The following is a 13,022-nucleotide window of genomic DNA, read 5'->3' as shown; positions in this document are numbered from 1 at the left end:
GATTTCTTGTTGAACTAATTGGGTCATGTACTTAAACAATTTAACTAATGACTCGAATCGATTTAGAATTGTGTCATTGGTTCATCGGCCTAACTAGTCAGTGGTCTCAGTTTTATAATTCTATTTAGAAAAAGTCTAGAGACATACAAAATTTATCAAATAATTTTATACGTACTAATATGGCAGATTAATAGTGGTATGTAAAAAAATTATGTGAGTAGTGGATCTAGATAAGCACTAGTAAAAGCTTACAAACTCAATTGGTATGGAAAAAAAATTGTCAATTTGTGTGTGTGTAACATTACTCTTCTACTTATGTTGGACTTTATTTATTTATTTTTTTTTTTATGTGTACTTATATTGGACTTCTTGTAAATATTAAAGCAAGCCATAAAATAGAATTCCCTATCTTTCAAGGAAAGAAAGGCATTCAGTGGAATGGGAGTTTGTAAAGAGTGTCATGGAAAAATTAGGCTTTGACAGAAAATGGGTAAATCTCATTATGCAGTGCATTTCCTCAGTTTCTTACTCGTTGATCATTAATGGTAAGGCATTCAGAAACATCACTCCCACTAGAGGCCTCAGACAAGGAGACCCGCTCTCTCCTGGGCTATTTCTCTTTTGTGTCAAGGGCCTCTCTGCTCTTATCCATCAAGCAGTAAGAAACCAATCACTTAATGGCTTATCCATATGTTGGGGCTGCCCTACAATCACTCACCTTTTCTTTGTAGACGATAGTCTGCTCTTTTGCAAGGCCAATACTTCTGAATGCATGGAGCTAATCAACATCCTTAATGCCTATGAAAAGGCCTTAGGTTAGAAGATCAATGCGAATAAATCATCGGTCTTTTTGAAACCCCCTTGAGATTAAGGAAGAAATCTTGTGTATTCTTGGCCCTATGCAAGACACTAGGCATAAGAAATACCTCGGTCTCCCATCCTTAATAAGGAAATCAAAAACTCAGGTCTTTGTGGAAATTAAAGAGAGAGTGGGGAAGAAGCTGGCTAGTTGGAAAGGGAAGATGCTTTCCATTAGGGGTAGAGAAATTCTCATTAAAGCCGTTGCATAAGCTGTTCCAACATACACTATGAGTTGATTCCAATTGCCTAAAATGTTGTGTGATGTTCTTGAATGGATGATGAGAAATTTTTGGTGGGGTCAAAGGAATCAAGAAAAAAAATTGGCTTGGGTGAGTTGGAAAAAATGTGCAAATCCAAGCTCTTTTGGGGTATGAGATTCCAAAATCTTCAAGCCTTCAACTTAGCCTTATTAGCCAAGCAAGGGTGGCAGATCCTCTCGAACCCCAACTCCCTAGTGGCAAGGGTCTATAAAGCAAAGTATTTTCCCCACGACGATGTCCTAAACTCTAAAAAAGGCAGCAATCCAAGTTATGCACGGAGGAGCATTCATAATAGCTTGGATATTATTAGGAAAGACACTCGGTGGAGGGTAGGAAATGGCAAAAGGATCCAAATTTGGAAGGATAGGTCACTACCATCACTGACCACCCGCAAGGTTATTCCCCCCCCCCCCCCCCCTGAAACCTTTTGACAACTTCCTAATGGTGTCCTCACTCATTGATGAAGACACCAAATGGTGGAAACAGAACTGGTGAAGTCCTTGTTCCTCCCATTTGAAGCCACCACCATCCTTAGAATCCCTATCAGTTTTAGCCTTCCGGAGGATAGCCTAATCTGGATGGGGAACAAAAATGGTTTGTTTACGGTAAAAAGTGCTTATTATATCGCTACTAAGATGATTGAACAAGGTAAACAAGAGGAAGACTTTCTGACAGCTCGGCCTTACCACTTTGGAGGAAAATATGGCAGCTCAAAGTCTCTCCTAAGGTCAAGATTTTTGCCTGGCATGCCTGTATGAATGGTCTTCCCACCATGTATAATCTCTGTTGCAGAGGTTTGAGCTCAGCTAATTTTTGTTCTTTGTGTGACAAATGTATGGAAACTACTACGCACGCTCTTATATATTGTGCACATGCTAGGAATACTTGGGTTTTGTGGCAGGACTGCCCGTTAGATGTTGTTGCTATAAAATTGGACATTTTAGACATTGCAGGTTAGCTTTTTGAGAAAGGAACCTCTAGGGACCTTGGCATCTTCTTCATGACTGCTTGGTCCATTTGGGATAATAGGAACCAAGCCATTCACAATGATGCAGGTATTAACCCGATGCAAGTGTGGGAATCTACTAGAAGAGCTTTACTAGACTTCAATAATGCCTACACTGTGCCATCCTAACACCTCCTGCTCCCCAACATAAATGGATAGCCATTCCCCTAGGTTTCCTTAAGGTTAATGTCGATGGAGCAACCTCAACAAATGGAGGGAACTCATGTATTGGTGTCACCATCAGAGATAGCACAGGTATTCCAATTAGAGCTCTAAGCAAGCCCCTCTCATCGAACTTCTCTGCCGAGGTGACTAAAGCCTATGCCCTTCTCCAAGGAGCCCTCTTTGCATTAGAAATGCAGATCCCGTGCACCATTTTTGAGTCAGATGCTCTATCGATAATCCAAGCCCTTTCCTCAGATTGCATAGGTGGTGAGATTGGACACATCCTTCATGACATCAAGTCTACTTTGCACTCTTTCTCTTGCTATTCATTCAAGCACTTGAAAAGGGATGGCAATAGAGCAGCACATGTGTTAGCCAGGGAAGCTAAGTTCTTGGGTCTAACTCAAATTTGGAAGGGTGTCCCCCCACCCCCCCCCCCTGCCCCTCCCATCCAGCAGATTATTAGGGATGATATGATGTAATTTTATCTTGGTGTAATTTTCTGTTTCCCTTGCTCTGTTTTATTTCAATTTCAAGTTGGAATGATACACTTTCAAGTTTCCCATCAAAAAAAGAAAAGAAAAGAAAGAGCTGAGGACCTCTTAAGACATATATGGAAATGTAGAGAAGGCTATTTAGTTTATAAGTGGGATAAGGGAACAAAATTGATAAGAAAATTTAATAGGCGTTATTTAACATTTTTCCATCTCAAAATTCTAGGCTTTCAAAGCTACATATATATATATATATATATATTTTTTAAATTTTATTTGGAGGGTAGAAAGCAATTAACTTCAGATAAACACATCTCTTCTTCTTCTTTTTTCAAGGAATGAGTCACACAAATGGTTAATTAGTGCACCAGTTTTGAGCTATTCTACAAATGTTTGGACTTGAGCTGGCTAACCAAGTTGAACAAGAAAATAGTATAACTATTGTTAAAATTCTTTAACTTAAGGAAACCATAGACATTACAACAAAGAAAGCAAAATAGATTATTCATTATTGTCCATTTGAAACAATTTTTAATGTTACCTCTAGCACCAAGTATATTTACCCTATATCGCTATAATTTCTATGATAAAGTAGTTTGATTCTTCTACGTTGGTTACTGCCTACGCAACATAATGAGGCAAAAATGATCGATTCAAAATATCATATATCACTTCTAAAATAATTTCATCTAACATAGAAAATGCAACAAGAAGTTTCTCCCCCCCAAAAAAAAAGCAACAACAACTAATAATCACAATACCAAAAAAACATATATTAGAACACTCAGAATTATAAGGTGAAATCATAGTAACCCAAACATGCTTCTTAGCAATACACTTGACATTTGAGACCCTAGTTAAAACTTTATTTTATAGATAACAACCTTGTTGAAGTTAGTGACAATATGTCTGGAATTTCTGTAGTTCTATAGGGGATAACAATGAGAAACAATAGCACCTACCTACCATTCTTGACTCATGAAATTGACAATAAGACTTGCCTCATCACCGTTGCCTAGGCTGTGAATTGTGATGTTGCTCAACTGGGCTCAATACCATTCACAGCTAGGGCTGTCCAAGGGTCGGGCCAGGTCGGTTTTTTACCCAACCCAGACTCGACCCGCCAGCGTCGGGTGGGGGGCAGAGTTACCCGAAACCAACTGCCGAAAAAATCAATCGATTGATGGTTAGAGTTGGTCAGGCTGGGTCGGTTGTCGGAATTAAAAAAGGAATCGAAATCTATAAAAAAAAAATAATAATAAAATATAAATTTAAAAAATTAAAAAATTAAAAATTTAAGGGGAAAAAAAAAAAAAAGCAACGTTGGAATCTGGAATTTTCGTCGGAAACTGGATTTTTTTTTTCTTGAAATCTGCCTTTTTTTCGCTAGAAATTGCTGGAATTTGGCTGGATCTGGCTAAATCCCACAAGATCTAGCCGGATTTGGCTTGAGATCTCGCTGGATCTGGCTTATTTTTGCAGGATTTGGCCAGATTTTTTTGTAGCTCTGGTTGGGTTCGGGTTGCTCAGGTTTTGGAGATGCAAACTCGCCACTCGACCCGCTGATGCTGGTTTTTGAGAACGAAAACTCGTCGCCGACTGACTGGACCTTCGGTTTGGGGTGGAATCGGGTCGGCGTCGAGCGGTTTGACAAGGTTGTCAGGCTCCGGTCGGGTTTGGACAGACCTATTCACAACAATCAGGTTTAAAAGGGCTTTTTAAGTGGGCCTCAATGATGCTCTTTAACGGTGCTAAATGCATAATTGCACTGTGAGCTCAAAAACATAAATTTGTTAAAAAAATTGACTGGGTATGGGCCCAATTGCGACAGAAAGCACATGTAGAGTAGTTAGAGTAGAGTTTATGTGCAAGTTTGAAACCCATGTGGCCTAGTCGAAAGTTGGAACGCACAAAGTTAGCGGAGAAAGTCAGCCATTAGCCTTAGAGCTAGCCAGCCTAGAAGCACGATCCAAGTTAGGCCCAGGTCAGATCTAGTCCAGCTTAGGTTCTTCTATTTAATTTCTATCATGTTTATCTAACTAAATGAAAGGTGGAGATTAAAATCCATTAACACTTGCCATTGTATATTTAAAACAACAGGAGATGTCTAGTTAAGAAAATACTGGAGGTATGCCAAACCTGTACACACTCAATTCTCTACGCTCAATATTTATAAATAATTGTCTAGAACTTGTATCACTTTTAGAAGCAAGTTTGCCTTCGAAACTTAGTTTGCTTAGTATCACTTTCTGCAACAAACTTATGCTTAATTGGGAAGGAATGGGATTTGCATGAGCTTGCTTGCATAGTTGCATGTTTAAATCGATTGGAGATTGAAGGTGGATGTAAAAAATGTAGTGTCATTTCTATGCACCAGCAGACTTTTGAATCTCACTACAAGGGGCTTTAACACCTTACTTGTCTCAAGACATTGGAGATTAGCTGCTGTACAAACTCTAGTCATTGCCAGAATGGGGCTTTCCATCCTCCCTATTTTTTCTCTGCATCAAAGAGTGCTCTTTGTTGAAACCAAAACTCCAAAATAAGACAAGAAATGATTGGTTCAATATAGCTCACATCGCTCGCTTAGAAATTGATGAGGAAGGAATCTCATAGGCATGCAAGTCTTTTAGCGAGGTACCTTTTCTGCATGTAGATTAATGACAATTTGGATTGTTAGATGTCAATCGAATTTACTGTACGTTGTGAAATAAGTGATACAATTACTAATAATCTTTTCTTTTTATCGTGCATAATCTTGGGCTATTTTGAAGATTCATTAGGCCAACAGCAATTGCTCAAGTTTCTTCGTAAGTTCATGTGCAATTATTCATGTTCCTTTGTTTTGAGATCAATCAATATTACATTGTTGCAGGCTTCCAACTCTAAATTTCTGAACAAGTTTGAAGAATTTATCACTGTTTCTAAGGATTAAGTGCCTTCAGATCAAAGCGGTATTCTTATATGGGGGAAATTATATGGTTAGAAGGAGGCCAACAATGTGGGGTGGATTTCTTGAAGAACTAGTTTGTGGTATATCTTGGAATGGAAAGATGCACATGTATATAAGTGTTTTTTTTTTTTTTTTTTCATCTTATGCTGAAACAAACACAGAAAAATTATTGTCACATTTATACTCTACATAAAAAAGGACAATTGAGGTGCTTGTGTTTGGCTAAACACTACAAAAATGATTAAATGACATAAGTCATGTGTGTTGCATTTTGTTTTTGCTCTTTCTGAGGGTTGTTTTGTCTTTTTGTTCACATTTTTGTCTTATCCACCGCACTTACTTTGATAAACACAAAAGTTCAAAGATAAGAATTGTGGTCTCTAATTACTCCCATAGATATGAGGAGAGAGAATGGATAGAGACAAGAGACAGGGAGAACGAGACAAATACATAAAGATGGAGAAAGTCTAGGAAGAAGAAGAATAGTATCAACCCATATTTCCTCCTCCATTGAGAAGCCCACTCACTCACTCACTCACTCAGTACCCATTTTAGCAACCTCTCTTGACCAGTCACCACTCTCAATTGTTTGTCTCTTGCCTTCAAGCAACTCTAATTTATTTTGGCATTGAACGTTTTTTTTAATTATTATTATAAATTTCCTTCATGCATGTGCAATTATTGGTTGGATTTGTATGGATAATACTGCTATATATTGGGTTTTGTAGTTGATGGATTAGCTCCTGAATTAGATTTATTGTTTGGAATTCTAGTTCTTTAGTGCAAACAATATGTCCTTTCAGCCACATCTCTATATCCTTTCTAAGGTAAAAAGCCTAAATATATTGTGTCTCCTATTGTGGACTGTCTTGGGGCTTTTTATTTTTATTTTTATTTTTTTAATATCAGTTTAATTTATTTCATAAAATGTAATTATTTGGATAATTAGGAAATAATAATCACCCATATTGTTTGTTATGTTGTAGTTTCTTCAATATTTGGATGCAATCAAATTGGAGTAATTTCAAGTTCTTAGGAAGTAAGAAAATACCTTTGAATATTGGATATCAAATATTTAATGATTGCTATGAAAGATATCTTTTTAGTGGTAGGTTTGGTTTAGAGATTATAAAATCAGAATTAACACTTTTTATGACTATGTTGTTAAACAAATTTTATATTTGACAGTATAATGAGTTGTTGTGTAATGACAATATATCTAACAGAGGGATTTTGTATTTTATACAGAGATGAAAAATTTTAGAGATAGGGTTTGCATCGGCTCTTAATTCAAGCAACCACACTTCCTTTTTTGCTCAAAAATTACATTGGATCATTGATTTTTAGTTTATTTTATTTGATTAGTTGCCGGCAAATTGAATATAGAGAAGAGAAAATGTTTGATATTTGTAACTTATTTGGGGCATTTTTTTCGTGATATAAAGTTTCATTGCTATTAAGGTGTTGTCGTATTGATTCTCAATCTATGTACTTTGTTGCTGTTGCTTTAGGTTTTAAAGAAAACATCCTATGCTTTCCGAATTCCATAGTCCAGGTGATTCTTGTTTCCGTTTCCGTACATTGATTTTTTTATTTTATTTTTTGGTTCTCTTTGAATATATTTCAATATTTGTGGCATTATAAGTCTATGTATCTTTTTCAACAACTTGTTGGGTATTGAAAGTTGAAACATCTATAGAGATTAACATTACTATTTGGGTACTTATTCTTAGGGGCTAACATTCTCTATACTCTATTGTAGGGTATTGATATCAGTCCATTTCCTCTATCCCTTTTTTTGCCTTGTTTCCCAACAGACCCTAAAATTCAATGAAATCCTATGCTTAATAATTACCCTGGATAGTTAATCTTCAAGCTCTTTAGTGGATTCTAATCTGTGAATGGTTCTATGGTGATAGAAACTTTTTTTTTTTTTTTAATTTTTTTGAGAAACAAGGTGATAGAAACTTAGTTAGAATGTGATAAGAGAGTCTTGATACCTAGAATTCCATTAAAACATCCGATAATGCGAAATATCCTTACCCATTTAAAATATCTCAATTTCCTCTTGTCTAAACTTTGCTATGAGTATATGACCATAAAAAAGGTTGAAGGCCAAACATTAAATTTGTCAGTATCTATCTTCCGCAATCAGTATTTTCACATGGAAAATTATATTTTGCTCTTTCTAGAGCAAAAAAACAACAAACTTTGTAAAGGTACTCATTAGGTCAACCTCTTGTGAAGACTCAAATGATGGATGCACTAAAAATGTTGTTTATCAAGAAGTGTTAAAACTGGCAAAACTGTATTAATAATTGGAGATTTGATTATGGAGGTTTGGCTTTAGCATTGGATTTGATTGGTAAATTATGATATTTTTATAGTTCTTTTCAATCTATTATGCATGGTGTATATTTGTTCATTTCATCATGCATATCAATTTCTATGACTTTGAAGTTTAATCTAATTTTAATATTTAATCTGGCTTTAGGGTGAGATTAAAGCTACAAGTTCAAAAGAAATACATTCTATATTCTTTAGGTCCTATTTCATTTTTGTAAGTTCATTTTTCATAATGTTGTGTAATAATACATGCTTTCACTTAAGCACTTATATATTTTTGTTCAATTTACCTGACATTTATTTATGTTTTATTCACAATCTTATTCCTGTTGCTTATCTTTTCTTTAGAATCTAAGATGACTTTACTTTTACAGACCAACAAAAAGATTAGTAAAAACAAAGAAAACCGAGTTTACTCCTCTAGGCAAAGCTCAATATAATCCATTAATCGACACCACTCAAGCATCAATGATAGTATCCTTAGATTCAATTAAGCTTAGAGGTCTTGTATTTGCTCACTATTATATGTTGTAGGAAGTGTAGTTTTCTGGCTATCTTTGAAACATTGATCACTCATGCATATCACGCACACCAAGCTACTGTTGTATATAAATTATTAATGCTCATTCTAAATGATATAGAGGAATTAATTTTTAATTAAAAAATGATGTGAGAGAATCATAATATTATTTATTATTAATTATTAATATTCTCTAATAGTAATTTACACATGTGCTTCAAAACTAGTCTATATATATATATATATATATATATATAAAACCAAAGCCTCTGAAACTCTCACAATTTTCCACGTTAGCACAGTATTAAAAAAAAAAAAACATAAACCCACAAAAAAAAAAAAAAAAAAAAACTTTTTTAAACTATTAAAAAAAAAAAATCATAAACGCAAGGGGCTTTCTAAAACACCCAAAAAAAAACTTTTTTAAACTAAAAAAAAAAAACATAATAAACGCAAGGGGCTTTCTAAAACACCCAAAAAAAAAAAAAAAAAAAAATCATAAACGCAAGGGGTTTTCTAAAACCCAAACCCGATATATACACTCTGCCTTCTCCTCTTTGCCTCTTCCGTTCTCTCTGCCTTTCTGGTGCCGGCCTCCCACTCCTTTAGTGGCTGAAAGTTTTTGATCTTGAGACTTTACCATCAAACCAGATTCTCTCCGCAAACACTACCTGTAAGTTTTTTATTTTGTTCTATAATTTTAGCTGTTAAATATGATTTAGGGTTTCGTTTTTGGTTCTTTGCCTCTTCCGTTCTCTCTGCCTCTCTTAATTCTCAAACCCCTAAGCTATAGTCCACGGGTGCCAGCCTCCCACTCCTTTAGTGGCAGAAATTTTTTGATTTTGAGAATTTACCATTAGACCAGATTCTCTCCGCAAACATTATCGGTAAGTTTTTTTTTTTATTTTGTTCTATAATTTAGGGTTTCGTTTTTGGTTGTTAAATATGATTTAGGGTTTTGTTTGGGAGTCTTTTTTTTTTTGAATGATTAGCTTAGATTGATGGGTTTGGAGCCTGTAGTGGGTTTTATTAATTTCAATTATTGGCCGTGAGAAAATCCATCTGGGATTTTAGATTGAATTTTTATGTGTGTAGATTGAAACTTGCATCAAGTTTATGAGTTCAGGGGTTACTTAGTGTAATTAATAAGATTTATTTGGGCTGTTACTGGATGTTTTACTTAATGGTGAATTCCAGCTAAGCTTTTGGCTACAGGAATGAAGCCAAAATCTGGTGCTGAATTGAGTGAGCAAGATGCGGTAAGTCAGAGTTAGCAATTCTTTATTTCCCCCTTTGTTGTGTTTTGTGCAAGGAGTTTTGCACCCAAAAAAAGGTGATGGCTTGAATGAATAATACAAGTTAAGGTTTATATTATAATTGATGCTCATCTTGTGGGACAGTAATGATATTTCCTATCCTTTTATTAGACGAGCATCCTTGGGATGCTCTTGATGTTTTTGTGAGTCATTTGTTTGTGTTTGGATTTAATTTAAGTTTCTGGGTTATGGTCAAGCTTGGTTTTATGTTTAGTTTAATTATTATTTCATCTCAAGTTTACTATTGTTTTTATGACTTCTTTATCTAATTTTTATGGGTATGTAGAATAGTATTGTGAAAAATACATGCATACACACATGAATTGATATTAAATCTCTTTTTTAGATGAAAGAATGTTTATTAACCAATAAAATCCAGACAGGGTCAAATTTTGCTATCAAAATCCAAAAATAAGGAAGAAAAATATCATCTTGAAATTACTCATTTAAGACTAACTACAAGTAGATTTGTTTCAATGAAGGTTTAATCCATCAAATGCTGAATTTACTTTGAAATTGCCATATAACCTACCTATAATATCATTCATGTAATATGAAGCAAAGTTCTCTGAATCATGTACCTTAAAATCACTTTAGAATTTGCATAATATCATGAAAATTGGAGGAAAATAACGAAGCTAGAGTCTACTACATAATCCAATTCTCCCTACTTTATTAGTTCCATGTTACAATTCAAATCCAAAATAACTTGAAAATATTTAGAAGCCTATAATTGAACCTATTGAACTCAAATAATACCATATTCTCTCTGATTCATCAATTTAGAACCAAAAAAGAAAAAGAAAAAAAAATAATGGATTTGTCACAATTTGAGCTATTTTATGTTTTAGAGACTATATATGTCTTTACTTCGAACATAGTGAAATAATGGATTTGATAAACAATTCAATAAGGTGATTTGCATTATGATGGAAATGTGAAATTCTATGTTAAGTATAACTTTTCTTATGTTCTTTATATTTTCCCTACTTACATGTATTGTGGTTTGCTTCCAACAATTTTATTTTCTGATTGTAAATCATTAGAAAGCAGAATAAATGTGTTTCATTTATTTTCTCTTTTGTGTATTTTATTCACATATTTCAATTAGGTAGTCAAAAGTAATTTGCCTGGTAAAAAGTATTGTTCTTTAGTGCCAAATGTTTGTTTGAATTGGAAGCCTTAAGGAACAATTTTCATGAACAAGGAACTCTCATTTGTTTGGTATATTTTATGTTCAGCTGGCCTTTGGTGTTACTATCAGTTACATATGGCTTGGTCTTAATGAAAGATTATTTCAAGGCAAAGTAAGTGGGGTTTCTGTACTGCTATTTATCTCTGAGTTGAGGACTTCTTTCATTGTAATTTTGGATGGTTCTTGCTTCATGTTGAACGAAATTTCTTGAATTTAATGCAAACCTTGATGGGTATTGCTTAATGAAAAGTTATTTGTCTCATATATGTGGTCAACTGCAACTACCACACGGCCATTGCTTTTGCACATGGAGGGGTAAGTCCATCTGACTTCAATTTTATTTTATTTTTTTGTCTATCTTTTATAGCAAGGTTAGCAATCTGACACTGACCTAAAAAAAAAAATTGAAATAAATATGACTGTAGGCTTACTTTGTCTTAAAGATTATCCATTTGTCTTTTTAAGAAATTTCAATGAGTAATATAATATTTTTTTATAAATCCATTCCTATTCAAGAATTATAGGAGCTTTAAAGAAACAAACAGAGTATTTGCAAGTTATTACTGTTACCTTTATATTTTATTACTTTGGTAGTGTGCTTAGCATTTTGTATATCATTTTTTCAGGTATCATGGTGACATTGCTTCTTTTTTTGCTATTGTAACATTGTCATTTTGTAGAACGTTTAGAAGTCAACATGAATGATTATCGTTAGGTTCTGAATCAATAGTTCTGAATTTGTTGATGAAAGTTTTATTTGAGTGCTTTCAATTTGTCAATGGAATGTTTTTTAAGTAAAAAAAAATTTATATAAAGTATGATAGTCTATCATCCTAATATGATGCCACTCAATTTATTTGGTAGTTTAGACTTTAGAGCTCATTCATGATAAAAGTCTTTCTAATTATGATTGAGATTATGCTTCGACAAGTTTCCAATTATTTGAAGTATGTATAGTTTCACTCTCAAAGGTTCTTGCTTCATCGTATTCAACTCGACCTGTTTGTGTTTTGAAATTAACTTGAACTCTTATTAAAAGCTTGGTTTTGGATCTACTTTATGTGAAACACCATAAAGAAGTAAACTTTGACTTTTTAGTTTTAAATTGTAATTTTTAACTTCTGTGGTCAAACTAAGGAGGGTGAAGGAAAATTTTTCTAAAAAAAAGGAAAAAGGCTTATGGATTTTATGAGATGTATACGTGTTGATTGTGATTTTTATATTGTAGAATGATGAAAAGAACTGAAAAGGAAAAAAGGACTTTGTTTAAGATCCACTTGAAAAAGGGCAGAAGCCTAAAGGTTGCTTCTAATGTTGCTGCACTTGGATGATTCAAAAGCTATGTAGACATGTGCTTAGGCATTATATGTGATGTTTTGTTTGGCAAAATTTACATTTTTGAGGTTCTTTAATAAATGATTATTATTTTTTTTTTTTTGGAGTTATGTGGATATGTGTAATTGTTATTTATCTTAATTCTTACCTATCAAAAACATATCATCTATCCTGATACTGGAATATCAAGATGAAGGATTTGCACTTGATCCATTAAGACCAAATTCGAACATGCAAGTGATTTTGCTACCAATAAAAAGTTGGACGGTTTGTAACAAGCAATTGATTCTTTTACCAATTTTGTAGTCTAATTTACAAATGATTCTAATTGTAAAGCTTGACAATTTGTAACTTGCTTTGGATCCAATATATATATATATATATATATATATATATATATTTTGAGTTGATCTCATTTTTAGCAGCTTTCTCGTGTATCACACGGGTTAGCGACTAGTATTTTATAAAATGAAAACATTTTACTGAAAATGCTTTCAGCATTATGAAAACATTTTATAGCAACACAAACTAAGTGTTAGTGTTTATTTGCTAAGTGTGGGAGTGCTTGATG

At 33.8% G+C, this 13,022-nt stretch overlaps 1 long non-coding RNA gene across 1 annotated transcript; it reads left to right on the top strand.

Moving 5' to 3' along the window:
- The first annotated feature begins 6,166 nt into the window (after positions 1-6,166).
- Positions 6,167-12,549, top strand: LOC115983873. The gene is made up of 2 exons (XR_004090285.1): positions 6,167-7,294; positions 9,803-12,549. It is a non-coding gene; the product is annotated as an uncharacterized LOC115983873 (long non-coding RNA).
- Positions 12,550-13,022: the final 473 nt, after the last annotated feature.

Source organism: Quercus lobata, chromosome 4 (genome assembly GCF_001633185.2).
Source record: "Quercus lobata isolate SW786 chromosome 4, ValleyOak3.0 Primary Assembly, whole genome shotgun sequence".
Taxonomy (NCBI): domain Eukaryota; kingdom Viridiplantae; phylum Streptophyta; class Magnoliopsida; order Fagales; family Fagaceae; genus Quercus; species Quercus lobata.
The sequence above is the reverse complement of the archived record's forward strand: the minus strand, read 5'-3'. Positions and strand labels throughout refer to the sequence as shown.